Raw genomic sequence first — 15803 nt, forward strand, 5'->3', positions numbered from 1 at the left:
TTCAGGGTACTTCATTTTTTCTGTTTTCTGAAATGTTAATGAGTCGTCTCTTTACTGACTCTGATGTTGAAGCTTCCTCAAATTATTTCATTGGTCCTCTTCTTCATTATCCTTAGAAATTTCAATATTATCACAGCCTTCATTTGCCATCAATGTGCTATAAACTCTTCAAACATATATTTTAGTCATTTATTGTACAAATACTTGTTGATGACTTATACATCCAGGAATTTTGTGTTATTAGTTGGAACAAAATAATCATGGTCATCACCATTTTACAACTTAAAGTCCAGTACTGGAGCCATATATTAAGTATGTAAAAAAAGAAAAAAATAATAATGTAACCAAATAACAGTACTGCCAGCAAGGAAGAAAAAAAAAAAAAAACAGGACACAAAGAGAATAAAGTAGGAGGAAGTGATTTAGGTTGAGATCTAAAAATTAAGAAAGATTCAGTCTAACAAAGAAAGATAGAAGATAATCTATTTGAATAATCTCTAATATCTTTGATTTTAAGATGCATATAACTGAACTCTACTTTGCATACAAATTCAATTACCCTGCTTCTTCTCCCAGCTATTTCTGTCTTTGTTAATAGTACCAGCATTCACCCAAGCTGGCCACCTCAGAAGAGTCTCTCAATCTTCCTTGTCCCTCACACTTTACATAATCCCTCACCAAATCCCATGAATTCCACACCACAGAGAAAGTGTTTAATAAGTGTCATTTATTAATGAATGAGTGGCTCAATCAATGAGCCAGTGAGTGGAAGTATCTTTGGACTCCTGCCCACTGGTGAAAAATTTCTAAACGTCACCATACATCTAACTTAATAACAATAGAATGTGTTTCTTCTTCATTAAATTGTATACTCTGCCTTTGAAAGGAATGTAAACTACTTTTGTTGAACACATCATAATAATAAAAAGGAGGAGAGAAATCAGTTCCTATCTTGTCACTAAACCTCAGTCAACCTAAAACAGTTTATTGATAAAGGGAAGGCCACGTTTTTTTTTAGGACGTATTGCTCCTGGGGAAAAGCATCAAAAAGGAGAAAATAATGCTCATCTTTTACTACCTTTATACAGAACGCTCATAGATTTATACTCCCACCCATATCTCTTCCCTGTACTACTTGTCTATAGGCTTATATATCCAACTGCCTACTCTGAATTTTTACTTTAATTTCTTAAACATATATATCTAAAATGAACTTCTGATATTCTCCGCCAAATCTTCCTCCTCCAACAGTCTTTATTATTTGGGTTAATAACAATTCCATCCTTCCAGTTGCTCAAGACAAAAATGTTGGGGTCGTTTTTAACCTATTTTCCTTATGCCCCATATTCAATTGTATAGAAAATCTTGTTGGATCTACCATCTAAGTAGATCCAGAATCTGACCAGTTATCACCACCCCCACTCCAAACCTTGTCTTGAATCAACTCTGTCTCTCTCTCAAATTATTGCAAAATCTTCCATAGGGTTTCTGCTTCCATACTTGTTCCCCTAACACCCTTTTATAAAAGAGAGTCAGAGAAATACTTTTAGCTCAAAACTCTTCAGTGGCTCTATCCAACCTGGGGTAAAATCCCCAATCTGTACAGATGCCTCACGTGACCTGCCCCGTTGCTGCTCTTCCCTGAGATGTACTCACCTTTGAGTACTCCCTCTTCACTCTGTTTCTCCTTACCACACCAATCTTTTTGTTATGTCCTGAGCAGTCTGGATAAGCATTCCTCTCAGTGCTTTTATAATTAGACTGTTGCCAGATCCTGGAAAATGATCCTAAATCCTCCCTCTTCCACCCCACCTCATGGCCAACCCTTTATCTCCTTCTTAATTAGTCCTCCTCTGGCTACCCTACTCAAAATTACAAATCCCTCCCTGTCTGACACTTCCTATTCCCCCTGCCATGCTTTATCTCCACAGTACTTTCAAAGTCCAAAATTCCATCTGATTAATGTTTCCACTAACTGAAATGTCAATTCTTCAAAGCAGTATATTTTGTCTTCTTCATTGGTATTGTTAGCAGTGACATACAGTAAAGTAAAAAATGTAAGTGAACAAATAAAGGATAAATGAATAAATGAAAAATAGGTATTTATATGTTGAGAATTAGCCTAGAATGAAAATGGAAGATTGGGCCAATACTTGCAAATTAAAAAGGAACCTATCCTCTTTTATGAACACCCAGAGAAGATATTTTCTACTCTAAATAGATTTTAGCCAAATTTAAACTCTAGGTGCGGTAGAAAGAGAGAAGTGGGAAGCAAATTAAGGACAGGCTTGCTATGGAGGGGTAGATAAGGGGAGAAGTGTGCATTGTGACTAACCTGGATATCTGGTTTGGGAATTGTGAAGTTTACGCTCAACTATTTCCAACTCTCTGGCCACCTATTAGGTTCTAGATTCTACAAAGAAGATAGATAGCACCAAGCATCAAGATAAAGATGCTCATTAAAAATTTGACACTAACATTATCTCTAAATTCCCTGGAAGTTAAGGCAAAAAGCAAAGCATGTTGAGTTTAATGTGCATTTGTTTATGTCTTTGTTTTGCCCAGGAAAGCATGTAATTCAGTCCACAAAGACAAATTTAGCTTACAAATGAACAGTTGAAAATTGACTTAGGTTCTCCAACGAGGACCTATGGATAAGAGAGTGAACAACATCTTAAAACATAGTTTAATGAAATATATATATGTATTTATATATTTATATAAAATTTATGATTTTTATGGGCTCTCTTCAAATGCAAAGGGCATAACATTAAATGAATATACACTGAGCCTCATGGAATACATAGTAATATACCTTGCATGTTTATTGTAATACCAGTGGAATCTTCAACATTTTGCTCCATACATCCCTACACTAGCAACATACCTATGACTTAACTTTACCATCTTAAACCATTATATAGCACACAAAATTACTAAATAAAAAGAGTTGGGGGTGGAGGTGCCACAAAATGGTTGGTATTACTTTTGGAGGAAAAGCTGTTGAAGTTTTATCACACGTTTTAAAATATTTTTGGAAAATTAAAATCAAATGTCCAGAAATGCTTTTTAGAATTCATGTCTCTAAATTGATCATTTTCTTTGCCTCCCTCAAGCAGAAGTGATTGCTTTGTGTTACTTTGTTCAGATCCCTGACAACTACATGTAGAAGCTTTGAGCTGTGAGATTTTTAATCTTCTTTTTTTCTAGCTTTATTAAGGAATAATTGGCAAATAGAATTGTATATATTTAAAGTAAACTTGATAATTTGATATATATATATATACACACACTGTGAAATGATTACCAAGTTGAAGATAATTAACACATGCATCTTACATAGTTAACTCTTTGCGCATGTGTGTTTGAGGTGAGAATGTTTAAGATCTACTTTCAGCAAATTTTAAGTAAATAGTACTGCATTATTAACTATAGTCACCATATTATATATAAATTAGATCCCAGAACTCATTCATCTTATAACTGAAATTTTGAACACTTCAATTTACACAGTCCTAACTTCCCCTCTTCCCAGCCCCTTGCAACCATCATTCTATAATTTCCTTCTGTAAAATCAATATTTTAAATCCCACATATAATACTACTACCACTTAGAAGTATTCATTCTTCTCTGTATGGCCTATTTCACTTCCCATAATGCTCTCCAGTTTCATTCACGTTGTTACATACAGCAGGATTTCCTTGTTTCATGTGGCGGAATAATAATTCTATTGTACATATTCACTCCACATTTTCTTTATCTATTCATCCACTGAGAGATATTTAGGTTGTTTCTCTATCTTGGCTATTGTGAATAATGCTGCAATAAGCATGGGAGTACAGATATCGCTTTGACATCACTGATTTCATTTCCCAGTAGAATTGCTGGATCATATAGCAGTTCTATTTTTAATTTCTTGAGGATCTCCTTACTGTTTTAAACAGTGGCTGCACCACATCCTTGCCAACATTTGTTATCTCTTGCCCTTTTGATAACAGCCGTCCTCACAGGTATGAGGTGATAATCTCATTGTGGTTTTGATTTGCATTTCCCTGAAGAGTGGTGATATCAAGCACCTTTTCATGTACTTATTGGCCATTTGTATGCCATCTTTGAAAAACTGTCTATTCAGGCCCTTTGCTCATATTTAATCAGATTATTTGGTTTTTGGTGATGCAGTTGTATGTCTCATACAACTTTTTTCCAAAGAAGATCTTTTACTGAGACTTATTTAAAATCCAAATAGTCCTTAATCCAAATAAACTTCAACTCAGCTGAATTGCTGATGGCTGATCTAGGCAAAGGCTTCATGGAGACAAAAATAGGCCCCCCTACAAAGACCCTAAAATGAGTTCCTAACAAGAGTGTGAATGTCCTCAGGGTCTCTGTCCCATCTTCTTCAGAGTTCGATTGAGCTCCTCAAATTTGTGAATCTGCCGGATGAAGAAATCCCCATAGCGCCTGGCGACCTTGGTGTCTGCAATGTGGATCATGTCCTTATCAATGTAGAAGTCAACTTCGGATGCCGACTGAAATTCACCGTCAAGGGCAGAGATGCCACTGGTCCACACTAGGTTCTTCATCTTATGCTTGAAGACAAGGAGCTGGATCCTGAACTCCTGCTCTGTGAGGTCCAGGAAGCCGGCCAGCTTGGCCACAGGCATGGTAGTGTACAGCTTGAGGAAGCTACGGATGGTGGAGAGCTGGGCCTGATGCTGCACTTCATCAGAAAACACCTTCAGCTGCTGCAAGAAGGGCTCCTTGTGGTAGTTGGGGTGCACATTATCATAGTTGGGCACCACAGGTGACAGGAATTTGGGGCACGAGTAACTGAAAAGTTCCTCATAGACCTGTGGGTCACCCTTCTGCATGCATAGCATCTTATCCCCGTATTTCTTCCGCAGCTGCAGGTGAATGATCTCATCGATTCGCATGGGGTACATGGTGAGGGCGATGGCCAGCAGCGCGAGCATCTGCTCATTTTGCTTGTTAATCATCTCATACTTGTATGTAGTCCTTTGGAACATGCTCTTGGTCCTTTGGATGTAGAGGAGGATATTGGCAAATACCCGGATGGCATCCTGGTAGCGATGCATCATCAAATATGCAAAACCGACATAGTAGTATGTGGTGACCTGACACTCAGGCACACGAGAATACATACTCTTCTTATTCAGTTCAATATTCTCCAGCACCTTGATGGCCTGGTAGTAATCCCCTAAAAGGGAGTGCAGACGCAGAAGCCCCACCAGGCTGAAATACCCAAGCATCTTGTAAAGGGAGTGCCGTCCATACTCGCCAGCCACACTCTTGGGGTCACCACCACTTGTGTACACCTCCAATTGCCGGTTAATGTTGGATTTTTCGACCAGGGAGTGGAGGACATTGAGGACACTGAACATTCCAGATTTTGGGATTGGAGCAAAGGAAGTCAATCTCTTCCTCTGACTTCTTGGCAGTCTTACAGCAGTACTGGCTAAATGACTGAAACTGATAGATGAACTCATCAATGATATCCCAAAGCCACTGGTTAGGTAGTTCAAGGGGAGCAGGACCATCAGCATTAAGAATGTAGTTGAAGAGATTGCAGTAGTTGTAGTAGGATTCAAACCTCTGCTCCAAGGAGGGGCCCCCACTGACTTTGGCATATATGTGCCTGTAGTAGAATTCTTTGTACAAAATCAGGAAGACGGCATCGTTGCCAACCTGTGGAGCTATGGCTTCAGCCTCAGGCCAAGGTGTATTCTTGAAGAACCTTTCAGTCAACTTGGTCCAGCTGTTCTCATAGATGTCCTGGATCTCATATACTTTCTGATCAATGACATCGCTGGATACACGACTAGCCTGCAGCTCATACACCTTCTGGTCAATCAAATCCGAGACGGTTTTGTGAAAATACTGGATGAAGTTTTTGATCACTTCAGGGATCACCTGATAGGTCTGCTGTTCATACTGACGTTCGTAAGCCAGATCCTGCTTTGGGTCTCCTGTGTGCATATCGTAGTCGCCTGGGTAAGCATAGGGATCATAAGCAGCCTCGGACTCGTAATCATCAGCGGGGTAAGACATGGCTTCTGGGCTCAGGAGCACCTCCCGAGACATACATATATTTTGGATATTCACCCCTTGTCAGATTTGCAAATATTTTCTCCCATTCCATAGGTTTTCTTTTTATCTTCTTGATTGTTTCCTTTGTTGTACAGAAGCTTTTTAGTTTGATATTGTCCAATTTGTGTATTTTAGCTTTTGACGCCTGTACTTTTGGCACCATATCCAAAAAAATCATTGCCAAGACCAATGCCGAGGAGATTTTTTTCTATGTTTCTTCTAGGTTTATGGTTTCAGTTCTTACATCCAAGTCTTTAATCCATTTCCAGGTAACTTTTGTGAGTGTGGTAAGATAGGTATCCAGTTTCATTTTTATGCACATGGATACTCAGTTTTCCCAGCACCATTTATTGAAGAGACTATCCCTTCTCCATTGTTTGTTCTTGACATCCTTGTCAAAGACTGGTTGACTGTATAGTCATGGATTTACTTTTAGGCTCTCTATTCTATTCGATTGGTAGATATGTATATTTTTATGCCAGTGCCACATTGTTTTGGTTACCATAACTTTATTTTATAATATAATTTGAAATCAGGAAGTGATGCCTCCAGCTTTGTTTTTCTTTTTCAAGATTGCTTTGGCTATTTGGAATCTTTGTGATTCCATATGAATTTTTGAATAGTTCTCTTTATTTATCTGAAAAAATACCATTAAAATTTTGATAAGAATTGCATTGAATCTGTAGGTTGATTTGGGTAATATAAGACTTTTAATTCTCTAATACAGTCCATCATCATTATTCACAGATTATTTGCAAATTTGCTTCAAATCAATATCCGCATTGCTTTCCTTGTCATTCACAGAAAGGTAAGAAAAACGAAAAATTTGAATCTCTAGCGGTACATCTCCCAGCTGAGGTAAAACTGTCTTCTTATTTCAGTTCTCACACTGTAAGCAAGTACTTTTTTTTTACAATCTATTTAATACCTTTTTAAATTTGTGCATTTGACTGGTGATTTTGCCACTTTAGTTTTTATTTAAATTTCAGTTAGTTAACATACAGTGTAATATTAGTTTCAGGTGTACAATTTAGTAATTCAGCACCTCCCTACAACATCCAGTGCTCACCGTAAGTGCACTCCTTAATCCCCATCCATCCAACCCGTCCTCCCACCCAACTCCCTTCTGGCAACCACCAAAATAAATTCAAAATGGATTAAGGACCTAAATATGAGACAGGATTTTGCCATTTTCAATGATCACCAAATGTAGTACCAATGTGCTGTTTAGTCTTCCTAAGTGCAAGAGATTGTGATATGGATTAATGGAGAAAATGAATGCACTGGATAAGTTTGTTGAGGCATGAGTTATCATGAGAGTGCTGCTGACCATGAGTTCAATACTAGTCATCAAGAATATGTATTAAATAGAGTGTCTTTAAGCAGAAACATGAATAAAACAAGGTTATATACTGATGAATTGTCAAAAATACTGTGACCAGAGGACACTGTATTTCCCCTAAGAACAATGTTCAGTATTTGCTAATTCAGTGTTTGCCAAGATTTTATAAAATGTAACTACCATGAATAATGAGAATTGATGTATATAGTCAAACTATGAAATACAACCTTTGGAAAAGGCTTTCGAATGTAAAGCTTATGTCACTAGAGCTACCTTGCTAGATACAGTCTAGCTAAAAGAGCTCATAAATAGCTACATGTCTCCATGCTGCTAATCATTGATCCTTTTATTTACTTTATTTATTTTTTTATTTATTCATGAGAGAGACACACACACACAGAGAGAGAGAGAGGCAGAGACACAGTCAGAGGGAGAAGCAGGCTCTATGCAGGGAGCCCGATGTGGGACTCAATTCCGGGTCTCCAGGATCACATGCTGGGCCAAAGGTGGCCCTAAACCGCTGAACCACTCAGGCTGCCCTCATTGATCCTTTTAAAGAATCAAAAATAATATGTAAGTAACTCCTCCCTTGATCTTGGGTGCTCTCTTCTATTGGACAGCATGACAGAGGGGTATATTTCTAAGCAAAAGTTGCAAACCTTTTTGGAAATTACATCTGAAAATAATAAGAATACTAAGCTATCCATAAAGATATATTCATGTAATTCTGCAGGCATTAGATCTACCAGTATAACTGGACCCTTGAAGTTTTTTTCTGTATTTGTTTTTATTTTCAGGGATTTTGGAAAGGGAAGAGGACTTGAATTCAGAAGACTTATGTTCAGAATCCTTCCTCCACTACCCTCTAGCTAAAATTATTCTATTAATCTGAGTCTCCTTATGCAAGAAAGAGAAATATCTTTTTCACAAGCCTATTGTCACCAGAAAAGGAAATTATATAGAAAGCACTCTGAGAATTATAAGGGTTATACATTCATGCCATATCCAATCTAATCTAATCTAATGAAATATTTATGTTAGAGTCATATTCAAAGGTCTATCTTTTGTCTTCATCATTCTCAATTTGGCTAAAACATTTTACTCTGCTGATTAACTTCATGAAACAATCTCCCTTGTTTTTTAAGCAGCTACATCATTTCATTCCAATTCCGCCCTTTTATCATTGTATTTTCTTGGCCTATTCTGGAAAGATCATGATTTGGGGAAGGAGAAAGGGCAAGGGAAAGAGAGAAAGAAAGAAAAATTTCTGAGTCAGAAAACCCAAGTTTTAATAAGGCTCCACTGGTATAGAACCTTATACAGTTACTCCTTGTTTTCTAGCTTTCTTCATCTATAAATTTATTCTAAAAAATATATACCTTATAGGATTCTTTTGAGTGTTAAATAGATAACAGAAATTATTATGTTCCCTAGGAGATGACTAAGTTGAATCACACCCTGCCCTACATTCTGGTTTACCTCGGTTACCACTGACAGGCCAGCCTTCCCGTGCATCAGATGGATTTCTACTCTAATTTGGATCTGTACATCTCCTGCTCTGACTCAAGCTTCCACATCTTGTCAACACTCAATTCTTGTGCCGTGCCCTCTGAAGCTTACGGTTTGTCACCATCAATAAACCCAATATTCTCAATCTCTTCTGTGTTAGTGCTCTTCACATCAGATCCAAGTTACCTTGCATGACTCTCAATTGATGGCATTTTCTTCCACTTACAGGGAGGAGACAGATATTCTCTCTGCCGTTTATTGCTTCTTCCAACCTCCTGAAAATTTATAGCTACTTCCAAGTGCATGCTATCAGACTCTGATATGTGATAATCCCTCCTTGTTGCAAAGGTCTATCTTCCAGGTCACTTCCTCTCATTTAGTCAATACTTTTTATCATCTTACTCTTTACCACCAGGTCTGTATTATGTTAGATGATTTCAATACCTACCCAACACTTGGGTAGCTGGTTCATTGACCTCCCACACATTCTATGTTATTCCTGTGCCATAACCTTGAACCAAGCCAAACCATGTAATGTTTCCCAAATATGCCCTCTGTCTTCCAGTCTCAGAATATTTGCTTAAGTTCTTTTTTTCTGTTTATGGAGCACTTTCCTTTTACATCTCGATCTGACAAATTTCTATTTATCATTCATTGCTACCCTAAATGTTATTTTCCTCATGTAGTCTTTCTTGATCTTTTAGTTTGACTGTGAACTTTCCTTTCTTAAAATCTCGTGTCATTCTTATTAGAGTTAGCCTCTATACTCTTCTGCATTCTCGTCTTATCCTCCTATGTCTTATGCAGATGTTTATTATTATTATGGTAAGTTCTTAGATGGCAGCAGCAGCTACTTTTTACCTATGGTGGCATTACTTGATCAATCTAATACAGCCATTTATTTAAATATATGCTCAACAATCACTGTTTAATTAAATAATTATAACTTCCTCACTATTAATAACTAAAGTGTGTTTAAACTTGAGGCGCCTGGGTGCCTCAGTCAAATTCTTGATTTTGACTCAGGTCATGATCTCAGGATCTTGAGATAGAGCCCCACATTGGGCTCCATGCTCAGTAGGAAGTCTGCTTGAAATTCTCTCTCCCTTTCCCTCTGCCCTACCTCTCTCTCTGAAATAAATAAATAAATCTTAAAAAAAAGTTTTTAATCTCAATAGACTTCTGGTTTCCATAAAGACTATGGAATCAAGCAAAGGGATAGAATAGCATCCTTTTTGGATTCTGACTGCCTACAACATGCTTTTAATTCAAACAATTTTTTTAAAGATTTTATTTATTTATTCATGAGGGACACAGAGAGAGAGGCAGACACATAGGCCAAGGGGGAAGCAGGCTCCCTGTGGGGAGCCCGATGTGGGACTTGATACTGGGATTCTGGGATCACGCCCTGAGCTGAAGGCAGACACTCAACCACTGAGCCACAAGCATCTCTCAAACAATTTTTGTTAAATGAATAAATTCTGTTTGGGTTTCTTTTTTGTTTTTGTCTTTTGTGTGTGTGTGTGTGTGTGTGTGTGTGTGTGTGTGTGTGTTTGGTCAGAATTTCCCATGCTTAGCACGTTTGAAGTAAGACATGTCCGTGCAAGAGACAAACAACCTGCAAAAGTCTATACAATACTGAGTAAAAGTGGTGGCAAATCTCTAAATTTGTAATTCCAAACCTTGACTAATTAAATTTCTGCAAGTGAAACCAACCACCAGATTTATAATCTGAGGATGAGATAATTTTGGAAACATCTCTTGTAAAAGGCATGGCTCAGAACTGGTTCCATTTCTTACTGTTTATATGACCTCTATACTCCATCCAAAGTGATTATGTATATTTTTAGAAATCTGAGTGTTTATTATCTATGCATTGAGTAAGAATCTAGGAAACATAATTGAGGCAAAATAGTTGTACAAATCTAAAAGTCAGTAACTATTACAGGTAAGTGTTTTAAAGGTGGATAATTTAATGTGGACCCATTTCATTTGAAATATATTTATATAATATTTATAATGCAATTTTGATATATGAAAAAAATAAATTCCAATTTAGTGTTTTTCCTAAGATTGGCTGAATACAAAAAGACTAAGAAATGTTAGTTCGTATGTATTTGATATTGTCTGTTCTTGGCTTGTCATGTATAATTGTGTCATATAAATAGGCCCAAGCCAAGTAAAGATAATTTAACAATGTAAAAGTACCATGACAGCTCAGAAAGATTATTTAAGGTCACATAACACAGCAAACTGGAGTTTCTTTTTGTCAATTGTGGGGTTAATCACAGTGGAATAACACTTCTATTTAGCTAATCCACATCGCCTCCATTTTCAGAGAAAACTGATAAACCACACCTTGTTCTCAGAAAATATTTAATAACTAAGAACTGGAATGAGATTGAAAAGCCAAGTTGTATTTCTCATATTAAAATTAAAAGCATTAGACAAGGGACAAAAACACTAGGCTTTGTTGAATCAACTCTCTAAATTCTTGTATTTATTCTACCACTGAATTGCTCTAGGGAAAACAAAAACTGTCTTTTTGAATATGCCTGTTTTAAACACTGACAATATTTTTTTAATTTAAATAGTAATTAATAATAATAATTAAAGGCAAGGGTAAACCCGTGCTTCATATGTGCTAGGCATAGAAAACTCTGACCTACAAAGACCAAGTAGAAAATCATTCATTCAACAAAAACAATTTGAGCATCAAAGCACCACAGAAAGCACTCAGAAGAAAAAAATTAGAAAAAAAAAAAAAGACTTCTCCCTATCACATTAGACTCATGGTCTAACAGAGAAGGAAGGAACGTTAAGAGAAAAAAATGAATATAATTATAACCCATCTATGGGACAGTCATTTAACATGAGATGAGTTCTTGGTGGGCTTTTGTAGCCAAAAGAAACTTTAAGAAAGAGAGAAGATTTAGTTGGGCTTGAATAATAAATGGAAAGATGATGAGCTATGGACAGCATTCTAAATAGTGTTCTGAAATAATAAACATTATATTTTTTGAAATCACAAGACTTTGGGTCAATTGAGATCTCTGAAAGCCAATTAACCTCTGTGAACCTGAGGTTTATCATCTGAGAAATGGGAACAATAGTAATACCTACCTAGATCTTATAATTATAGGAAGGACAAAATGAACTAATCCCTACAGAAGTGCTCTGGAAACTGCAAAAACCCACAAATATGCTATAGTCTTGAAAATACTTTTTGTTGGGGAAATGATGTTAAGTGAAGAGCCAGAGGCCCATGAGCCTGGTGTATGGAGGAGTGCTGACAGTAAGAAAGCTAGCTTGTTTGGAGTGGAAGACTTATTGGGAGTCAAGGTAGTAGATACAGTTAGGGTCAAACGGTATTAGTTGCGATCTTAAAAGACTAGTTGGCATTATTTCAGTGGGCAATGTAAAAAGCATTCTAAGTTCTTACAGTTGGGGGCAGAGAGGGCAAAGCAAACGTGAATTATTTCCTACTAAAATTATGCAAATGGACCAAATGAGGAAGGACCGATCAAATAGTAAAAAACTCAGCATTTTAGAAATGATTTGATAGCAACTTGAACTAGAATATTGCCTATGATAACGGGAAGGAGGACTTGTGATGACACAATTAACTTGGCTGAGTAGCTTACTTGTTGCTAAAGTGAGATATTCAAAAAAAACACCCAAAATCTCATATTGTTGTTTGGCCATGAATAGCACTGGGACATAGAAAAATAACATTACGTTAAGTGTTTAAGGGAGGAAAGATATTCTGTGTTCATGGACTGGAAGAAATAATATTGTTAAAATGTCCATGCTACCCAAAGCAATCTATAGATTTATTGCCATTCCTATCAAAATACCAACAGCAATTTTCACAGATATAGAACAAATAATACAAAAATATGTATAGAAATACAGAAGAACTTGAATAGCCAAAGCAATCTTGACAAAGGAGAACAAAGCTGGAGGTATCAAAATTCTGGATTTCAAGACATACTACAAAGCTTTAGTGATCTATTTTGATGACTATTGTGATTACTATTTGATTACTATTGATAACTATTTGATTGCTATTTTGTATGGTAATTGCACAAAAATAGACACATAGATCAATAGAATAAAACAGAGAGCCTAGAAATAAACCTATGCTAGATAGTCAATTTATCTATGACAAAGGAGCCAAGAGTATACAAAGGGGGAAAGAGACTTTCATAAATGCTACTGGGAAAATTGGACAGCAACATGGAAAAAAATAAAACTGGACCACTTTCTTATACTATACACAAAAATAAACTCAACATGGATTAAAGACCTAAATGTGAGACCTAAAATTATAAAATTCCTAGAAGATAACATAGACAGTAATTTCTTTGAATACAAATCAAAATTACTCTATATATATATATATGTGACATATATATGTGACTATTACTTAGCCATAAAAAAGAATGAGATCTTGCCATTTGTGACAACATGTATGGACTTAGAGGGTAACATACTAAGTGAAAGAAGTCAGAGAAAGACAAATATCATATGATTTCACTTATATGTGAAATCTAAAACACAAAACAAATGAATAAACAAATAAAAAGCAGAATCAGACCTATTAATACAGAGAACAGACTGATGGTTGCCAGGGTTTGGGGGGGGGCACATTGGGCAAAATAGGTGAAGGAGAGTGGGAACTACAGGCTTCCAGTTTGGAATGAATGAGTCAGTGGGATGAAAAGTAAAAGGTGTTGTGTGTTGTGTGGTGACAGATGGTAGCTACAATTGTGGTGGCATGGCTAACACATAAACTGGTTGAATCAATATGTTGTATGCCTGAAACTAATGCAATATTATATGTCAATGATCCTCAAAAATAAATAAATAAGTAAATAAATAAATGTAAGTAAGTAAATTTAAGGGAGTAGAGAGCCAAAGAGGCAGGGAACAAAGAGAATCGGCAAAATAATAAGTTTGTTTTAATGACATTGAGATACTTGGATAAATAAATATAAAGTTTGAGTAAAAATACTGATGTCATAAGTATGGAGTTCATAAAGGAAATGCAGAGAAACTGGGATTTATTTGTATGAGACAGAAATGGCATAGGGAGTTGATAAGAATAAAAATGCTTACAAAACAAGTGAAATATGAGAAACAAGGAAAACAAATGAAAAATGAGAAACAAGGAACAATAAGTAACGATTACTACTATTTCAGTTATTTTAGTAAGTAAAAAATTTTTATAATACTGAAATTATTAAAATGTTCATAATTAATAAAAAGAAAGCCCTTGAGTGAATCTTTAGAAGTATTGGGACAACAAATTGCAGTGTTGTTCAGTGTGTTTGTAGACAAAGATAGGATCAGGGAAAACAGGAAATTAAAGAAAGAAGTTCCCAAGAGGGATCAAAAGATAAGATCAATTTTTTCTTTTTAATATAAAAGTTCCCTCTTCTTTTCTCTGGCACCCACCTCAAGATGGGTATAGGCATTTGAAGAAGAAACAAGCCAGGCACTGCAACCCTCTTTAGCAGACTGGGACAAATCTACAATGGGCCCAGGGACCATTGCTGATTGTGGAGGTCAGAGGACAGGGGAGCTTGGTGAAGTGGAACATGGGACTCTTGTACAGAGGATCAGATATTTAAGTGGGAGGAGAGCTAATTTTTATAGAATGCTTATTAGACATTCAACATTATCCTAGCTGCTAGAGAGTACTATTCTCATTCTTTGAAGAGCCTCACAGAAGTTAAATAATCTGTCAAAAGCCAAATACCTAGTAAGTGGCAAATATAAAGATTTAAATGTCTATAGGCCAGACTCTAAAGTCTTGATCTTTCTCTATTTCACTCTTTCCTTAAAATAAAATTATGGTATTGGATATTCTCTAAAACCCCTTCTAACTCTAATATTTTCTGTATCTCCATTATATAACTATACCAGTGGACTACTCACCGTGTTCATTCATTGCTGGTGAAGTAGGGATTTTAAATGGGCCCTTTGGGGGCGCCTGGATGGTGCAGCCAGTTAAGTGTCCCACTCTTGGTTTTGGCTTAGATGGAGATCTCAGAGTTGTGGGATCCAGCCCCAAGTCAGGCTCTGTGCTCAGAACAGGATTCTGCTTAAGATTCTCGCTCCTTCTCCTTCTGCCTCTTTCTGACACGCATTCTCTCTTTCTTTCTCTCTCTCTCTCTCTCAAATAAGTAAATAAATCTTAAAAAAATAAAATGGGGCCTTTTGACCGGTATTCCCAGGGCCTGACCTTCCAGTTTCTTTTACTTTCTCCTGAACGCCTCATCTTCACACTTCTTTAATTTAAAAATATATCCTTAATTTAATAAATACATCACATTTAACTTTGAAAAAAAATTCCTTATTCTGTGAAAAAGGACTAGCAGAGCTGGACATTAAATGAGAAATGATTCAAATGGTCGTAAACATATGTTGGGAAATTCAGGTGACATTGCTTCCTTTTTTTTTTTACTCCAGGGTTATAAAATACCCAAAATGTGCTTTAGGAATCTGTATCCTGCAACAAAATTTTAATAATAAATGATATCTACAAAATTACGGAGTTGGGAGAAGTTTCATGAGAATCTACCCTAATCCTTGCATTTTTACAGACGAAATAGCCAAGCTACAGAAACACTAAGGCAATAAGGTATTCATTTAAACACCTGGGCTTTGAAATGAGATTATTAAGACTAAATTTTGGCCTTTAAAAACAATGGCTTCTGTGTGATTCCCTGATTCTCAGTCAACTCATCTGTAACATGGGGATAATTACAGTACCTACGTGGTACAGTAGTTGAGATGATTAATTGAATGTATACACAGTACTTAGCACAGTACCTG

At 36.4% G+C, this 15803-nt stretch overlaps 1 long non-coding RNA gene and 1 pseudogene across 26 annotated transcripts in view; both read right to left on the reverse strand.

Moving 5' to 3' along the window:
• The window catches only part of LOC140637110 (uncharacterized), a 182394-nt gene that overhangs the window by 134452 nt on the left and 32139 nt on the right, over positions 1–15803 (reverse strand). The window lies entirely within an intron of this gene.
• On the reverse strand, positions 4199–6094 carry LOC140637103 (eukaryotic translation initiation factor 3 subunit L pseudogene; annotated as a pseudogene).

The sequence above is a fragment of the Canis lupus genome, chromosome 1, assembly GCF_048164855.1.
Source record: "Canis lupus baileyi chromosome 1, mCanLup2.hap1, whole genome shotgun sequence".
NCBI lineage: Eukaryota > Metazoa > Chordata > Mammalia > Carnivora > Canidae > Canis > Canis lupus.